The 15,666-nt window shown below is 35.1% G+C and overlaps 1 non-coding gene across 1 annotated transcript; it reads right to left on the minus strand.

Moving 5' to 3' along the window:
- Positions 1 to 9,634: 9,634 nt before the first annotated feature.
- On the minus strand, positions 9,635 to 9,706 carry Trnag-ucc (transfer RNA glycine (anticodon UCC)). Its single transcript has one exon. It is a non-coding gene; the product is annotated as a tRNA-Gly (tRNA).
- Between the last annotated feature and the right edge of the window lie 5,960 nt (positions 9,707 to 15,666).

Consider the following 15,666-nt stretch of genomic DNA (forward strand, 5'->3'; position numbering starts at 1 on the left):
TTTCATCTGATTATTTCACAATGTGATTAATCAAACCTCTACAAATATTACAAAAGATCTCTATTACTCTCAACACAATAATAGCTTGTTGGACTTAGTGTCCTCAAACTTATAGAAAACCTAACTGGTTATTTCACGAGACGTTGTTAACTTGTGATTAATCAGTGTCTTTTAAAGGACTTATAGTTCCTTTAGATATATCTCTCTGAATAAATAATTGGTTAATTCACAATGTGGTTAATCAACAATAATATTATATATAATTGACTGGACTTATAGTTCATTCAATAGCACTCATTACTTTTAGTAGCTCTCGACCTATGGGTTGGACTACTCGTTCTTAGGCTCTGGCCTAATCAACAGATGTAACTTGAACCTTGAGTATTCTTGGTATTAAGTAAATAATATTAAATTGACAATGCTATGTTATGATATAGCAATTATCAACATTATATGGCTTGGCCAATTCCAGGGTGTGGAAGGTATCCCCTATCACACAAATCTTCATCTCTATCGGACTGTCATCACAGGTGATCTCTAATGTCACATTATAGGGCCGAAGGGTTATGTCCCATCAAAGTAGGTTCTGGTGTCTGGGTGATCTCACTTCTTGGTCTGATCTCTTGTGGAGCCGAAGGGAAACCCCCATTGAGTAAGCTCGTAACAGGGTGACGCTGGGAAACAGTTTCGTACTGTTAGTGGGTGATCTCTATGTCGCCATATAGGACTGAAAGGGTCATCGCCCATGAGTAAGCTCTCGTGTCGGAGTGATCCTGGGATTTCAGTTCCGATCCGTTTGCCTCTGGCAAACACTAATTTATACTGGAAGCATCGTGGGGCTGGTGGAGCCACTGTAATGTTGAAGTAAATGTACTTATGTTTGGTTTGGAACTGAGAATACTCATTCCCTTATTACCATCAGAGTGCATTAATAAATAGTAATACCCTTCCCTACCTTTTAGGAGGAAGAGTTATAGATAGTTGGAAAGTCTTCCACTGGTCCGGGCGTGTGAGGGGCCCGACCGCTCCCCCATTTTTTTATTATTACAGTTATTCTGTAATTTACTATTAAATTAACATAACTTCCTTGTTACATGAATTATGAGTATAATTCATTAATTATTCTTAATCATTAAAGATTTATCAATCATCTTCATTATTTAACTCCTATCATATACCAATTAAAGAACCTTTTGGTTATTACACACACAATGGGTCCTACATTACTAGACGATCACACATTTATTTATCTGGCCAGATGATCAAGTGTTCTACTATAAGATCTGTTCAATATTAAGTGTTTATTGTAAGGGTTTATATGATTCATAGGATGTTTGGGGTGTATAAGGCAATATAGGTATGGGGTTATATTGAGGGTGTTAGGCCATTCTTTAGGGTAAGTTTTCATTAGATTTTCATGGGTTTTCATTAGATTAAGCCTTCGTAGGTTTTTCATAGGCTTTGTAGGTTTTCAATGTGTAGCTTAGTTCAGAGGGTAGTTATTATAAGGGGTGCAAAGGGGGGGGGGGGGGACCATCACAAGTGTACATATATTATTTTTGTTTATTTATCTTTTTCAGATTTAGCCAGTATGATCCATATAATATATCCACTCCTAATGTTGCATGTATACCAAATTTGTGACAATTAGTTGAGCTGCTACGGCAACGAAGATAGAAGAGAGGTAACAAACAAATTTATATACAAACTCAATTAGATATTTTCAACCGATTTCGAAAATTGAGATTTCGGTTGTATGTTTTTAAAAAAGAAAAAAAGAATTTTCTAAATCGGTTTATGAATAACTGAGTTCTGAAGTAACAAATATAAAAAAGGGAGGACAAGGTATGGGCAGCATCCCTATTAAAACATCACTAAAAGCCTAACTGGGGTGTCATCCCACCTGCCAAGCGTGGCATCTACTGGCAAAACTCATAGAGAAGGCTTATGTCCAGCAGTGGACAGTTAACGGCTGAAATGGTGATGGTAGTAACATTAGTAAGGATTCCAGACTCCACAGCAAATTCAATTAATTATCGACGCAGGTTCTAATTGTTTTTTTTTTTTTATTGGCATTCCTCTATCGTAGCGAATTCCACCTATCTATATTACAGAGATGTGTGCAAGGTAAAACGAGTGTTGCCAGATTGCGTACTTTTCCCCCTATTTTGAGTAAAATTTATTTAAATTCAGTCAAATTTATATTTTATTATTTATGTAGTTTTCTTCAATGATTTCTTTGCCTTGATAATACTGCCATAAAAAGATGCTAATGAATTTTATTTCACTTGCTTGCCTTTTTTATCGTCCACTGATGGGCAAACCACCCGTAACGAGCAAAAATATGAAGACGGATAAAATTTTTCGATTGAGTAAAAAAAAAGAAGAGAATTATGCCAATTTATTTACTTACTTAACACTCTATTGCACCAACATAACAGGATTTGTTGAACAATTTTCAATACGTATAGTGTAATACAAAAGGCGGTCTTATTGCTAAGCAATCTCTTCCAGACAACTTTTGGGAAATAAAGCATAAGCATTTAGAGAAAAAAACATTTAAAATTTGGGGATAAATAAAAAATTGCCGTAGCCAAATGCTATTTTTTGCATTTGTGAATTTAGAGAAAAAAAATATTTGAAATTTTGGGGAGAAATCAAAAATTACCATGACCAGCAGTTATTTTTTCTGAACGAAGGCGACGCGACGTACGCTTCACGTATTCGCGTATGCGCCTGTGACCGCAGATGCTAATTGGCTCTTCTGCTTTCTGAAGCTACTCGATATACGCTCTTTGCACCGATCAAATCGCCAGTCGTCATTCCAATAATATGAAAAAATAAAAGCAAATCATGCATAGTTGGAGTACGTATTTTAATAATTCCTGAACTTCTAACTGTTGGGGGGAAAGGGGTTATTAGTAATGGGTCTAACTGACCCATTGCCAGCAATACATCCTAGCAGGTCAACCTCCACGCGGTTCCCCCTGAAAACCATCGTGGTTAATTCTAGTGGAATTCGTCACGATGGACTAACTGACCTGCTTTCGTCGTCACCTATCATCGCTCTCTGGTGCCCCGCCAGGGTATAACAATAGCGCCGGCAGGGTTACTATTCCATTATCACCCATTAAAAAAACCTCTAACTGCAGTTAAAAGGTTTTCGCATTCATTAAAACCGTAATTTTGTCATTCTTCCCTTCAATTCATTTCAATTCTCTTTATTGTTTCCTCCAAAAGATTACAATAGTAAACTTATTATAAATAATAAAAAATTACAAGAAATAATCACAATGAGAAAACAATGGGCAACCTTATCGCTGTTCTGGTAAATACCGGAATTCTAAACATATGCGAAAAAAATTTTTGTTACAATATAAAAATTCATCATCTCGGCCATTATCAGTCCACTGCTGGACTTAGGCATCCCTATAGACTGCCAAAAGGAAAAGTCCCGAGCCACCTGCATCTACTGACTCCCTGCGATGCATTCGAGGTCGTTACTCCATCTAATGGGGGAGTTGTTCTACACTGCATTTGCCCACTCAAGAACCTTTTTTACCCATCGGTTATTGGTTCTTTTATATATAAAAATTCTTGATAAATTATGAATTAATAAATTTATTTTCAGTTCTTGGAATGACGAATAAGCCTCTCTCTTTTTAACTATTTCATTTAGATAAGTATGTACACTAATGTATGTATTTATTGTATGTATATATTTATGTATTTAATATACTATATGTATGTTTATATTATATGAATTTATCAAGTATTGCTTTGTTTTTCCTCTATTCAAAAATGCACCGCCTACGTATTTTTCGGTTTGCCCAATGGTCGACTGGGAGAGGGCACCGTCCGGTGTTTAGCTCGCCAAATGTACATAGAATTTTACTGTGCATTAAAGTTTAAATAAATAAATAAATATCAGCCGTTAACTATCCACTGGTTAACATAAGCTTTCAGGAGGGAAAGGGATTGTTAGTAATGGAGACTGAGAATCCCATTGCTAGCAATATACCCAACCAGGTCGACCTCCCCGCGTTTCCCCCTGGAAAATATCATGGTTAATTCCTGATGGATCACAATGATGGGCTAACTGGCCTGCTTACATTTTCATCTATCACCCTTCACTGGTGCTCCGCCAGCGTATCCCGTTAGCGCAGGCGGGGTTACCATACCATTTTCACCCATCAATAAAAACATACGCCTTCACCATATGGAAGGTTTTGCCAGTAGTTGCCAGACGACTTACCTGATAGAAAGAAGTTCTTAACTTTTAAACAATATTATAAACATCACAGAATACACTGCAGCTGTTACAGCACCTTCATACATTTCTATTCTTGAGAATTAATAGAGGAGTGTTATGTTTCAATTATTATTAACACACGATGCAACTAAGACACAATTTAAACCGTTTACAAAATATTTGTTGAACATCAATCGCGAGTAAGCAGTGAATGGAAGCACACTAGATTCATATCTCTGGAGGATTGCGATGTCAAACAGAGATACTGCAAATACGCTGAAAGGATGTAGGTCGGGCCCGCGGCGGCCGCCTGCGACTGCCAAGACGGAGCTGTATTCTGGACAAACGTCCCTTTTTAAATAACGATCAAGCATATAGTATCCTAACGGAAAGCAAGTTCCACTACACATGACATTTTATAACATTTAAAAGCAGACCTTATTTCTTCATTTTTGTCACAATACCAATTACATCTCCATGGAATTTTCTGTAACTTAATACAGTACAGAAAATTAAATTATAAACAATTATATACAACTTAGAATGCCAAACAAGCTGACGGCCCACCTGATGAAAAGTGGTAACCGTCGCCTATAGACATGAGCAGTACCATGGACATAACAGAGTATACTTTTTCGCTCATGATACCCCCCATACGTTGCCATTCCTGAGGACTCAGGTGTTATTCCCCTGTACACTGTCAATTCACTGCCATATTCCACTCTTTAAACTGAAACATAGTCATGCAAACACAACTGCTTCACGGTTGAAACACGAATAAGTCAGAGGTGCCCAAGCAAACGACTTTTGTACAAAGTCTCTTTCTGTATTAAAAATCTGTAAAAAGTTAATTTACTTAACGCCTATTTCCATTTTTTCATCATAAAGTAGTGAACGTCTTTGGAGCCGTTTGGGTTTAATCTTCTTTGCCTGTATGCATAATTATTAGGAATCCATGTGTACACCTCCATCCTTTTAGACATGCCAATAATTTCATGTGTGCGATGAACACTCAAGCACTTTTTTATTTCTTACTTTTAAAAATTTTTGTTCTACTTTGCAGATAGACTCTCGCAAGGTGGCTCCAGTCGCCTGAGTTGTATCCATCCATCTTCTTGGTGCTCGGCCGCGACTATTTCCCAAGAAAATTATGATGATTTCCATTCGGAATAAAGCTGAATTTCTCCAAAAAATATAGAAGAAAAAACGACAAAACATCTAGTGTTTGGTCACACCAGATCTTTTGTTAAATATGCTAAATTTATCCACCTTTTTTGCTCATATTTCTTTGCACAAAATAAACAGTTCTTTTACATTTCACTAAAGAAACGCTGGCTTAAAAAATGTTAATAAATTTGATTTTATACAGTAATTATACGTAAACATAGTTTTGTTTAAGGGATGGGGACAGGGGGATTGCCCCTAAATTGTTTAGCGCCCACCACCCAAGATCAGGAATAAAGCTTTTAACTGTGAGCAGAAACAAGTCTAGAATGTAAACTTTCTTCTTTCTTTCTTGTATATAAACGTAATGCCTTGTACAAGTAGGATATTAGAAAACTTCACAGCTCGAGAGGTCACCGCAAAATATTTCAGAATATGTACGCACCGGCTATGAACGCTTAACGACATGCAACGCTAACTCCTGGCCGCAAACAGTCCACAGACAGACGCCCTGAACACCACTGTACGGAATCCTAGACATATATATGTACATAGGTAGAGTAAATGAAAACTTTATATAAAGGCTATAAGAAATTTATTAGCGACCTTCGAGCCATGAAGATCCAATGATGTCGTAATGATTTTGCCTCCATCTTCACATTAATAAAATAGGAAAATAGTAACTTTTACTTTAACGAAACCAGGATACATAATGCAGTTTCGTACTGGGGTAATTAATCATCATCCTCATCATATCAGCCTTGCTGTCCACTGCTGAACATAAGCCTTACCTTGGGGGCTAGTAGTTGCCACACTTGGCATTAGCGGATTAACAACCGCAGGTAGGCTTTTGACATATTTTAAGAGAGACGCTGTTGCCCATCCCTCGCTCCTATTTTGTTGCCTCTTATGGCACCTACGGGAAAGGAAGGGGTGGCTTATTCTATGCCGGTACCACGGACACGGACTGGGGTAATGTGTACTTATAAATCACTAACTTTTATCCACGACTTTGTTTGTATGATCGGTTAGTGGTCAGAAGAAAGCGGCCTATGTCCTTCTTCCATATAGTACGTGTTGGTTTTCATAATAACAGTGTCAAGAAGCAGAACAAACAAACTCACTTTCATATTTGTAAATATTAGTACGAATGTATAAGACCCCTTCTGCTTTGTCTTGCTAAAATTTAAACATAAAGATTTTTCATTATAGCAACAATAAATTGTGAATATAATAATGAAATGAGATGATTGATTTAATTAGTCATAAATAACTAAATACATTTTTATTATTATTATTACCTCTGTCTTTAGCTGCCCACTGCTGGACATAAGCCTTCCCCATAAAGGGAGATTTGCCAGTAGATGTCATGCTTGGCAGGCAGCTTGGCAACCGCAGTTAGGCTTTTAAAGATATATTAAGATATATATCTACCGCCCATCCCTCGCCCTCCGTTAGTCGCCTCTTACGACACCCACGAGAAAGTAACCCATCGGCCATACTACGACCTATACATACTACACAAATCAGCCAACTAAATACATATATAATTATATACACACATTATATATATATATATATATATATATATATATATATATATATATATATATATATATATAATATACTAGTAACGTGAGTCTGTATTAAACTACAGATTAGTCACAAAGTTATTTTATAGTAAAACCACTAAGAACAAAAACCTTGACTGTCACTTGCACAGTACCTTAACGCCCAAAATATAGAATATATTTCTTACACACACATACGACAATTTACAACGGATTCGCCTGTCGATATTCCGCGGGGGCGCAATCGCCCTTATATTGACAGTAGACACAATTTCCGTTCCAAGTAAACAGGGTTCGATTCCGCGCAATTTGCACCTAATTGCCACGTCTCCGCGGAAAATACACGGAATACGGACGCTTCTAGGCAGTTGACATAACTTTTCAAGAAAATAACTGACTAGAGAGAAAAATTTAGTACATAAAATTTTACTTTAGTTAAATATTTTTGTGTTCGCGGAACGTTAAATATGTATTTGAAATGTTTTATTGTTTTCGCTAAATAGAATTCTGTACAGAAAAATAATAATTCGATGACGTAATTTATTAGAAATAGTACATTACTGCAGCGGCCAGCAACTGAGGCTGATTGAAGGACGAACGTACAAATGTGGGCCAAGACATAGCCGAGGCACACATACGTGAGGCCATCAATGCCTAGTTGTGGCCAAGGCTTGTATAGTACTTTTCTCAAACGATGCGCGGAAATCAAAAACACAATTTTACTTTTTAAGTTCAATGACGAATAACGGACAATAATAATTTTTCACGCGCCATAATGTTCCTTTGTTTTTTTTTTCAATTAATAGCTTTCTATATGCAAGCCAGTTCGAAATTTAAATAAAACCTTTTATAAGTTACCTCCTTGGTAGCCATGTTTCGAAGTAAAATTACAGGACAGATATGAGTTTACATAGTAATTTATCTGGCCGCAAAACACGACAGATATGGATTTTCATACAACTTTTGCCGGCCGTTGCCCGCATGTATCTGGCCAGTACGGCAATTTTGATTTATCTTGAAGAAGATTGTCCAAATAATGTTCACATATCCAAGGATGTTTGAGAAAATAATATTTTTATTCGGGAGAAGTGAAAAATACTACGACACGTTGACATTGAGATTCGAAAACTAGTGAGGTGCAACATCTATTTACAATTACCTTTTCTTATAAGCGCCATCTATATTTACGATTATCAATTTCGATATTATACAACAGAAGAAATAAAAACTAATTTTTAAGGATTTTTTTTCTTACAGCATCTAAAATAAGATAAACGGCTCAAATCCGTCCTATTTTTCAATCAACTAGAAAAAGAAAAAAGGCCTCATAACTCCGTCAGTTCTATATTCTGAAACGATATACTTTCAAATCGACCTCGTGGAAATTTTATCTTAATCGGTTTGTTAGTTCTGAAATTAAAATAATTGGCTTTGTCACAATTGAAGTAGAATTTTTTGTGAAACACAGTTTTAATTTATTGTAAATTTCATAAAATTAATCTTTCTCTTATCATTTAAGAGTTTTCTCTCGTCAGTACAACTAATTCATGCATTCTCTTCCAGCCAGCTCTATTCCAGGCCATATCTTTGACCTCCCTATACGACATGGCACCTAGTGTTTCCATTACCTGTCCCATGTAACTATTCCTCGGTCTTCCCCTTCTTAAAACGACCTTATTTATTATTATTTAAAATAAAAAAGTCAACAGAAAAAAATAAAATTAAAAAAAAAAATATTTTCTCGACTTGACAATATTATTCATGAAAGATTGCATCCAATGCAACGAAAATTATCACATCATAAAACTATTATTGTATTTACTTATAAAAACGGCGCTGGTAGGAGAAGAGGGCAGCGACAATAATAAAATAATATTAAGAGAGAGGCTTACAAGTATATTTTCCTATAGACAATCACAATACAACAATAATACGTCAATCAAGAAGAAAAACAAAATTAGTATCAAAAGACATATTTAAAATATAAAAATGTAAATCTAAAAAAGGTAAATAAAAGGGGGTCTGTCGCCAACAACTTATTTTTACAGTTTATTTTAATTTATCCTTATTTATTTTTTAATAATATTAATTGATATTTCATAATATAATTATATTCTAATTTTAAATATAGGAACATTTAGAATTACTATTTATTCCATGGATTAATTGAACGACTTCTAAAAATTTTTCTCTAAAAAAAATCTTGTTAGTAATAAAGAAAATATTTTACCAAACATATCCTTGCATTATTATTATTTTATTATATATATTTTATATATTTTATAATCTACCAGAAAATACATACTGAACAAATTTAATATTTACTAGGCAACAAGGCAGAAAAAAATAAGATTGGTAGACCTTGATAGTTAATACACTTAGCGCCATCTATCGGTCATGCTATGAGCTCATGTAAAACGAAAGATAGAATTTAAAAACAATAACATATACGTTGTACTACACTTTTTAAAATATCACGATTATTATCGTTTTCTAGATTACCAAAATATAAAAAAAAAAATTAAAAACTAATTGAATAGACTGCAAAAAGAGTACAGCAAATTACAAATTTTATAAAAAATAATATGAAAAAATCAAATAATGATATAAAATGTAAATGAAATATAATATGGAAAAACAAAAAGTGTGCGTTGGCCGGGAATCGAACCCGGATCAACTGCTTGGAAGGCAACTATGCTGACCATTACACCACCAACGCCACGTGGCTATCGTCCGAAAATACGATTCAGTTTGTTTGCCTAGTACATATTAATATTATATTTTACATTTTTAAATATTGTACATAAATCTAGGGAAGGTAGATAAAGTTTTGTTGGGGAAATCAGTTCAGGGTACAATAGGACTGATATACATGAAGAAGGTAAAAGCCCTTAAAATATTAAAAAAAAAAAAAAATATTGTACATAAATATTACCTAAATAATAATTACTCAAAATAAAATCATATATCTATGTATTTAGAAATATATATATATTTGTATAAATGCATTTTATATATAAAATGAGACAATCGATCGACTTTAGAAACATTTCGGACTTTAGAATCGATCACAATAAGTTAGTACCTACTTACCTACCTATTCGAAAGTCTGTTCACATAACATGAATTTACTTGTTAATTTATATGTATTTGTCACGATGAACATTACTGCTTATTTGCATTATACCGGTATTTTGTTATACTTTATGGTTTGTTATACACGTATTCTCTGATATATAAACACAAGTACAGAATTACCTATCATCATCATCTTCATCATCTTCCTACCCTTATCGCAATTATTATTTGGGGTCGGCGTAATATGGTTTTATCCATATTACAAAAGAATACCTATATTAGTAACAAAATTTATGCCTGGCAAATACTGACAAAAGTCCCTATTAGGTGAAGGCCTAGCAGAAGGTTCAGCAGCGGACAGTTAATGGCTGATATCAGCCATTTTTACAATGCAATCATATAATGATTGCATTGTAAAAATCTTTATTGTACACAATTTACATTGGACACATTAAAAAATTTAATATACAATGACGGCCTTATTCCATACACGGATCTCTTACAGTCAACCTTTGAGATGGTGAAAAATGACGATGCTGGACTGCTTCCAAGCGGTAAACTTAATTGTTCAATCAATTTCGTAAATATTCAATTATTATGGCAAGTACAACATAAATAAAATACATGCTTAATTTATTATAAGTACATTACCAAACAAAACTCAAGTGCTCGCGAGTCGCGAGCGTGGATGGATATTACTAGTTTGCTAACTAAGAAATATCAAAGTACACAGTGCACTATCAAAGCTAATTAAAATTGCAATGACTCTACAAAGCGTCTTAACCCGTAGGCGGCCGCGGGCGCGCAGAGACAATACGAGCTAGGCACGTTACGCCCGCGACAGACCGCGCGAACGGGCGCGGCGCGGCGCGGCGCGGTGCGGTCGCGGGGCGTCGAGTGCGCCGCTGTAATCAGGGCTAATAGAAGCGCGTATGCTTTGATCTGCACCTCAAAGAGATGAGGGCCAAACTCGCGAGACGTGACAGCACTATGCGTGTACACGACACGACCAGGGAATTAAGAAATTTAACTATAAACAGACTAATTACTAGTGCCGCATTCGAGTATTCTGACACTTCCCTATGGTTGACTGGGAGTGAATGCTTTTAGTATTAAGTCCGCCATGTACACATATTTGTGCTGATGAATAAATAAATAAAATAATTTGCTCAAATATAGTCTAATTTGATATCTAAGACTAAGGGAACTGAATGGTCGAGGGATAGGCAGCAGCGTCCCTCTTAAAACATCTCCAATGTCTAACTACAGTTGCCAACCCGGTTGTTAAACGTGGCAAAAACTGGCAAAACTCTCTAATAAAGAGAGGCCTACGTTCAACAGTGGACAATTTACGACTGATATAGTATCGCATGGTAATCTTATCTAACATGGAGATAGAAGGGTCGAGAGATAATGAAATTTAGTAGCCCAATTTCTATCAATATATGTACCCTGTCAAGTTGACTTCCAAACGGTCCCTTCTAGAAATCGTCGTTGTGAAATCGTGGTCAAATGACACTGACTTCATCCTCAGTCTTCCTCATTGGTACTCAATTAGCATAAATTAATAAAACAAATTTCTATTAAATTACTTTTTATCCAACAAATTACATCACAAAATTATTTGTCTATGATTATATATAACAATGACTTTATCTTCTCATATCTGCAGAAATTTTCGTGCACATTTTTCATAAAATGGCGTATGAGAAAACGTCTATGAATACCAAATGTTATACAATAAATAATATATTATTATATTCATATATAATATTAATATCATGTATAAGGTCCAGTTAATAATGTATTTTTTTTTTTTGATGGGTGAAAATGGTATGGTAACCCCGCCTGCGCTAACGGCATACGCTGGCGGAGCACCAGTGAAGAGAGATAGATGAGAATGAAAACAGGCCAGTTAGCCCATCATGATGAATTCATCAGGAATTAACCATGATAGTTTCCAGGGGGAACCGCGAGGAGGTTGACCTGGTTGGGTATATTGCTAGCAATGGGATTCACAGTCTCCATTACTAACAATCTCTTTCCCCCCAGTTAATAATATATTATAGATTTACTCATGTTTCTCGGGTGCTACCTATCGAGTGGTGGCTCCACTGAAAATCAGCGCTGCAGCACCACGCTGCAGGTTAAGCTAAGAAGACCATTTCAGCTGCTATCACAGAACTATTATTTTAATGTATAAATTTGTCATTAACATTATTATCTTTTGTAGCTGAATAAATGATTTTATTATTGTTATTAACACTAAACCCACCAAAGGCTGTCAAATGATCGTTTTTGAAATTTAGTTAAAAAAATTTCTCACCATGTAACTTATTGACTTTTCCTATAATAAATATACAACCCATTTTGCAATATTTACAACTTACTATTATTTACTTGTTTACTATCCAATTGGCTAAAATCTCTTTGTATATTAACATACATACTTTAAAGCGGTCATTTGATCGCTCATGGTAGGATTTTTTTTTAATGGGTGATAATGGAATGGTAACCCCACCCACGCTATCGGTATACACTGGCGGGGCACCAGTGAGGGATGATAGATGAGGATGAAGCAGGTCAGTTAGCCCATTGTGACGAATTCAACAAGAATTGTTCACGATGGTTTCCACGTGGAACCACGTGGAGGTCGACCTGATAGATATTGCTAGCCATGTCGAACTCCATACCTAACAATCCCTTTCCCCCCCACATTGTAGGATTAGGTATATATGAAATATCGGTAGATTTAATGTTAAATTTGGGCGATACTTTGATTGATTATCATTACGAACGCCATGTTTTATTCCAGCAGCCCGGTCTATAAATTCTGAACGCCCCACATTGCAAGGTAAGGCACGGAAACGGTGAAGAGTCTAAGCGTTGTGGGCGCAATATTGTTTTCTTTCTGCTTTGCGGCGCCGCGGCGTGTAATTGATTCTTTTGTGGCGTAATTGCGGGCAGATCGCATCGGACCAAGTGCGTGGGTCGGACTCTCCCAGACCCAGCATTCATATTCAACAGTTAGATGACGTTTAGTGCGCGTTTTTAATTGGTTTCCTTATTCCCGGACAGTGAAGGGAGTCGAGTATTGTTCCTCGTTTTGTTTGCTGTATAATTTCTAAAATGGATTTTAATTTGGATGCTAATTCATGTTTATAATCTAAAACGGTCTGTGGGGTGTTTGTTGAAATGTGTTCAATGTTAGGAATTAAATTGTAAAAATCTAATTTGATCTTTATAGTAATAGTAGAAGTATTCTTATAATGTTATTTTGAAACAATCATACAATATACATACAATATACTACATTAAAAATTTGATTCAAATATATAAATACAATTACAAATAATACATGTATCCTTCCGCTATATCTTTACAGAGTAGAGAATCGAGTGCCAAAAATGACAATGCTTAATCCATGTCCTGATTCACAAACTCGTCTCTTTCATATCCATCAGTTTCAAATTTTTTTTTTTTTTTTATTGTTGATATTTAATTCCAGAAATTTTATATTGGCAATAATGTTGTTTGTTTTTTATGAGGCTTTTTCGAATCTTCAAATACATTTATTGAAATTCTTTCTGTCTAGCCTAATGGGAGATACAAATCAACCAAAGTTTAGTTTAAAAAATAATATGATCACACAATGGTGGCAACCATGTATATTGTAAATAATGTTACTGTTTTGCATCCGCCTTAAAAATTTGGTCTGCATGTATCACTGTCGTCTCTAGGCAAAGTCTTGGGACAGTAAACAAACAAATTCCCTGCCAATAAACGATGTAGCCATCACAAGTACCGGTCTCTCTCAAAGCGAAAACTGTATACGAGTCGTTTATTCCAAAGCTAATAAAAGGTTATAATTGTTATGACCCTTTTTTGTTGACACATGCTTCTAGTGACTAGTTGTACACGTGTTGGCAAACACAGACCAAATATAACCGAAAAGGAAATAATCTAGTTATTGATTACATTATCAAGCACGATAGTTTATGTCAACGGACGATCGACAGTGATTGATGTAATCCTGTACAATGTTTACTCATACAAAACGACCGATAGTGTATGTTTTGATTTTTATTACATGTAGCCATTTACACTTAGGGGACACGATTTCGATATTAACAATGTTGCACGTAATATAAATATTTCGTAAATAATTATTTATAATCTTTACTTTTTTATATAATTTACAAGCTGACGGCCCACCTGATTGAAAGTGCTAACCGTCGCCTATAGACATGAGCAGTACCATGGACATAACAGAGTATACTTTTTCATCCATGATACCCTCTATGCGTTGCCATTCCTGAGGAGTCAGGTGTTATTTCTCTGTACCCAGTAAATTCACGCCATATCCCACCCTTCAAATCAAGTCGATTATTTCATTGCTTTTCCTACTTCTCAAATCCACACATTAAAAGTAGCGGGCACAAGCTAGTATAAAATAAAGAGAAAAGTAGAAAAAAAAATGTTTAAAATGGGCATTAAGCGCTGAAGCTATCAACAAATGAAATTATTAACAAATTTCATTCGAAAAGAAGCAATTTGTAAATTGGCCTGAATTTTTTGTATGAAAGCCAACATCCTCTTTTCCAGGAGAAATCTCGGCATACCTCGATTAACTGTGTAGTGGTAGTGGTAACAGTGGTATAGTGAATTGTATTTAAGAATATTTGCATATGATAAAGTTATTTTTTTACTATTTAAAATGTTTTTTTTTTTTTCTTTACAATTTACAGGATTTCCGTTACAAATACATAATTATCCCAGGCCAATTTTATTGATTTTCAATTCCCTTTCAAATAAGTAACAAATTAATAAACCAACTCCAACTTTAACAATATCAATAGAACAGTGTTACCACTCAATAATAACCTTGAAATGTATAAATACGAGGCAAATAAAAATACCGCAATTAAAGGAAACCATGAACGCGTCATCGGGGTAATTGGTGAGGCCATTCCGGCGTCTGGTGTGGACAAACGAAAACAAACTGAAGGAATTATTATCCGGGTTTTGCTTTATCAACTATTTTGTAAAACTTTAATGTATGGTGACGTTCACGAAAACCAGACTGGTGGAACAATATATCTTTCGAGTGAGCTGTGAATAATGGAGCATCTGTTCAAATAGGATATCGTTTATTTTTATCTATTGTTCAATCATTAATTTATCATTCTAAAACTGCGCAGTTTATGTAATTTTGAAAGAACGTAAAATTCAACTTTGTAAGATGTAGATTTATGTATCTCTATGTCATGAAAGGAGTCGAAGATTTTCGTAGAGTCCAAACACTATAAATGATGTTTCTAATACCGCAAAATAGGTAAGATGCTATTATTAATTGCATGTAATTTAAAAAGAAACTAGCATCACTACTTAATCTGAGAAAATGAAAAAAAAAATGTGGTGACATTTTTTTTTCTACACCACGAAAGCGGTAAAAAAGCATACAGCGCGTCTGAACGTACTAGATCACTGTAGCCTATGGACGCATGCAACACGGAGTGCTTGTAGCCGATCATAAAGAAACCTTAATACATTGTATTTATAGAATTGCAAATCCGGCACCATATGGAGTATTGCTATCGC

This window comes from Galleria mellonella, unplaced genomic scaffold, assembly GCF_026898425.1.
Source record: "Galleria mellonella isolate WM207_F2 unplaced genomic scaffold, CSIRO_AGI_GalMel_v1 utg19, whole genome shotgun sequence".
NCBI classification, from domain to species: Eukaryota; Metazoa; Arthropoda; class Insecta; order Lepidoptera; family Pyralidae; genus Galleria; species Galleria mellonella.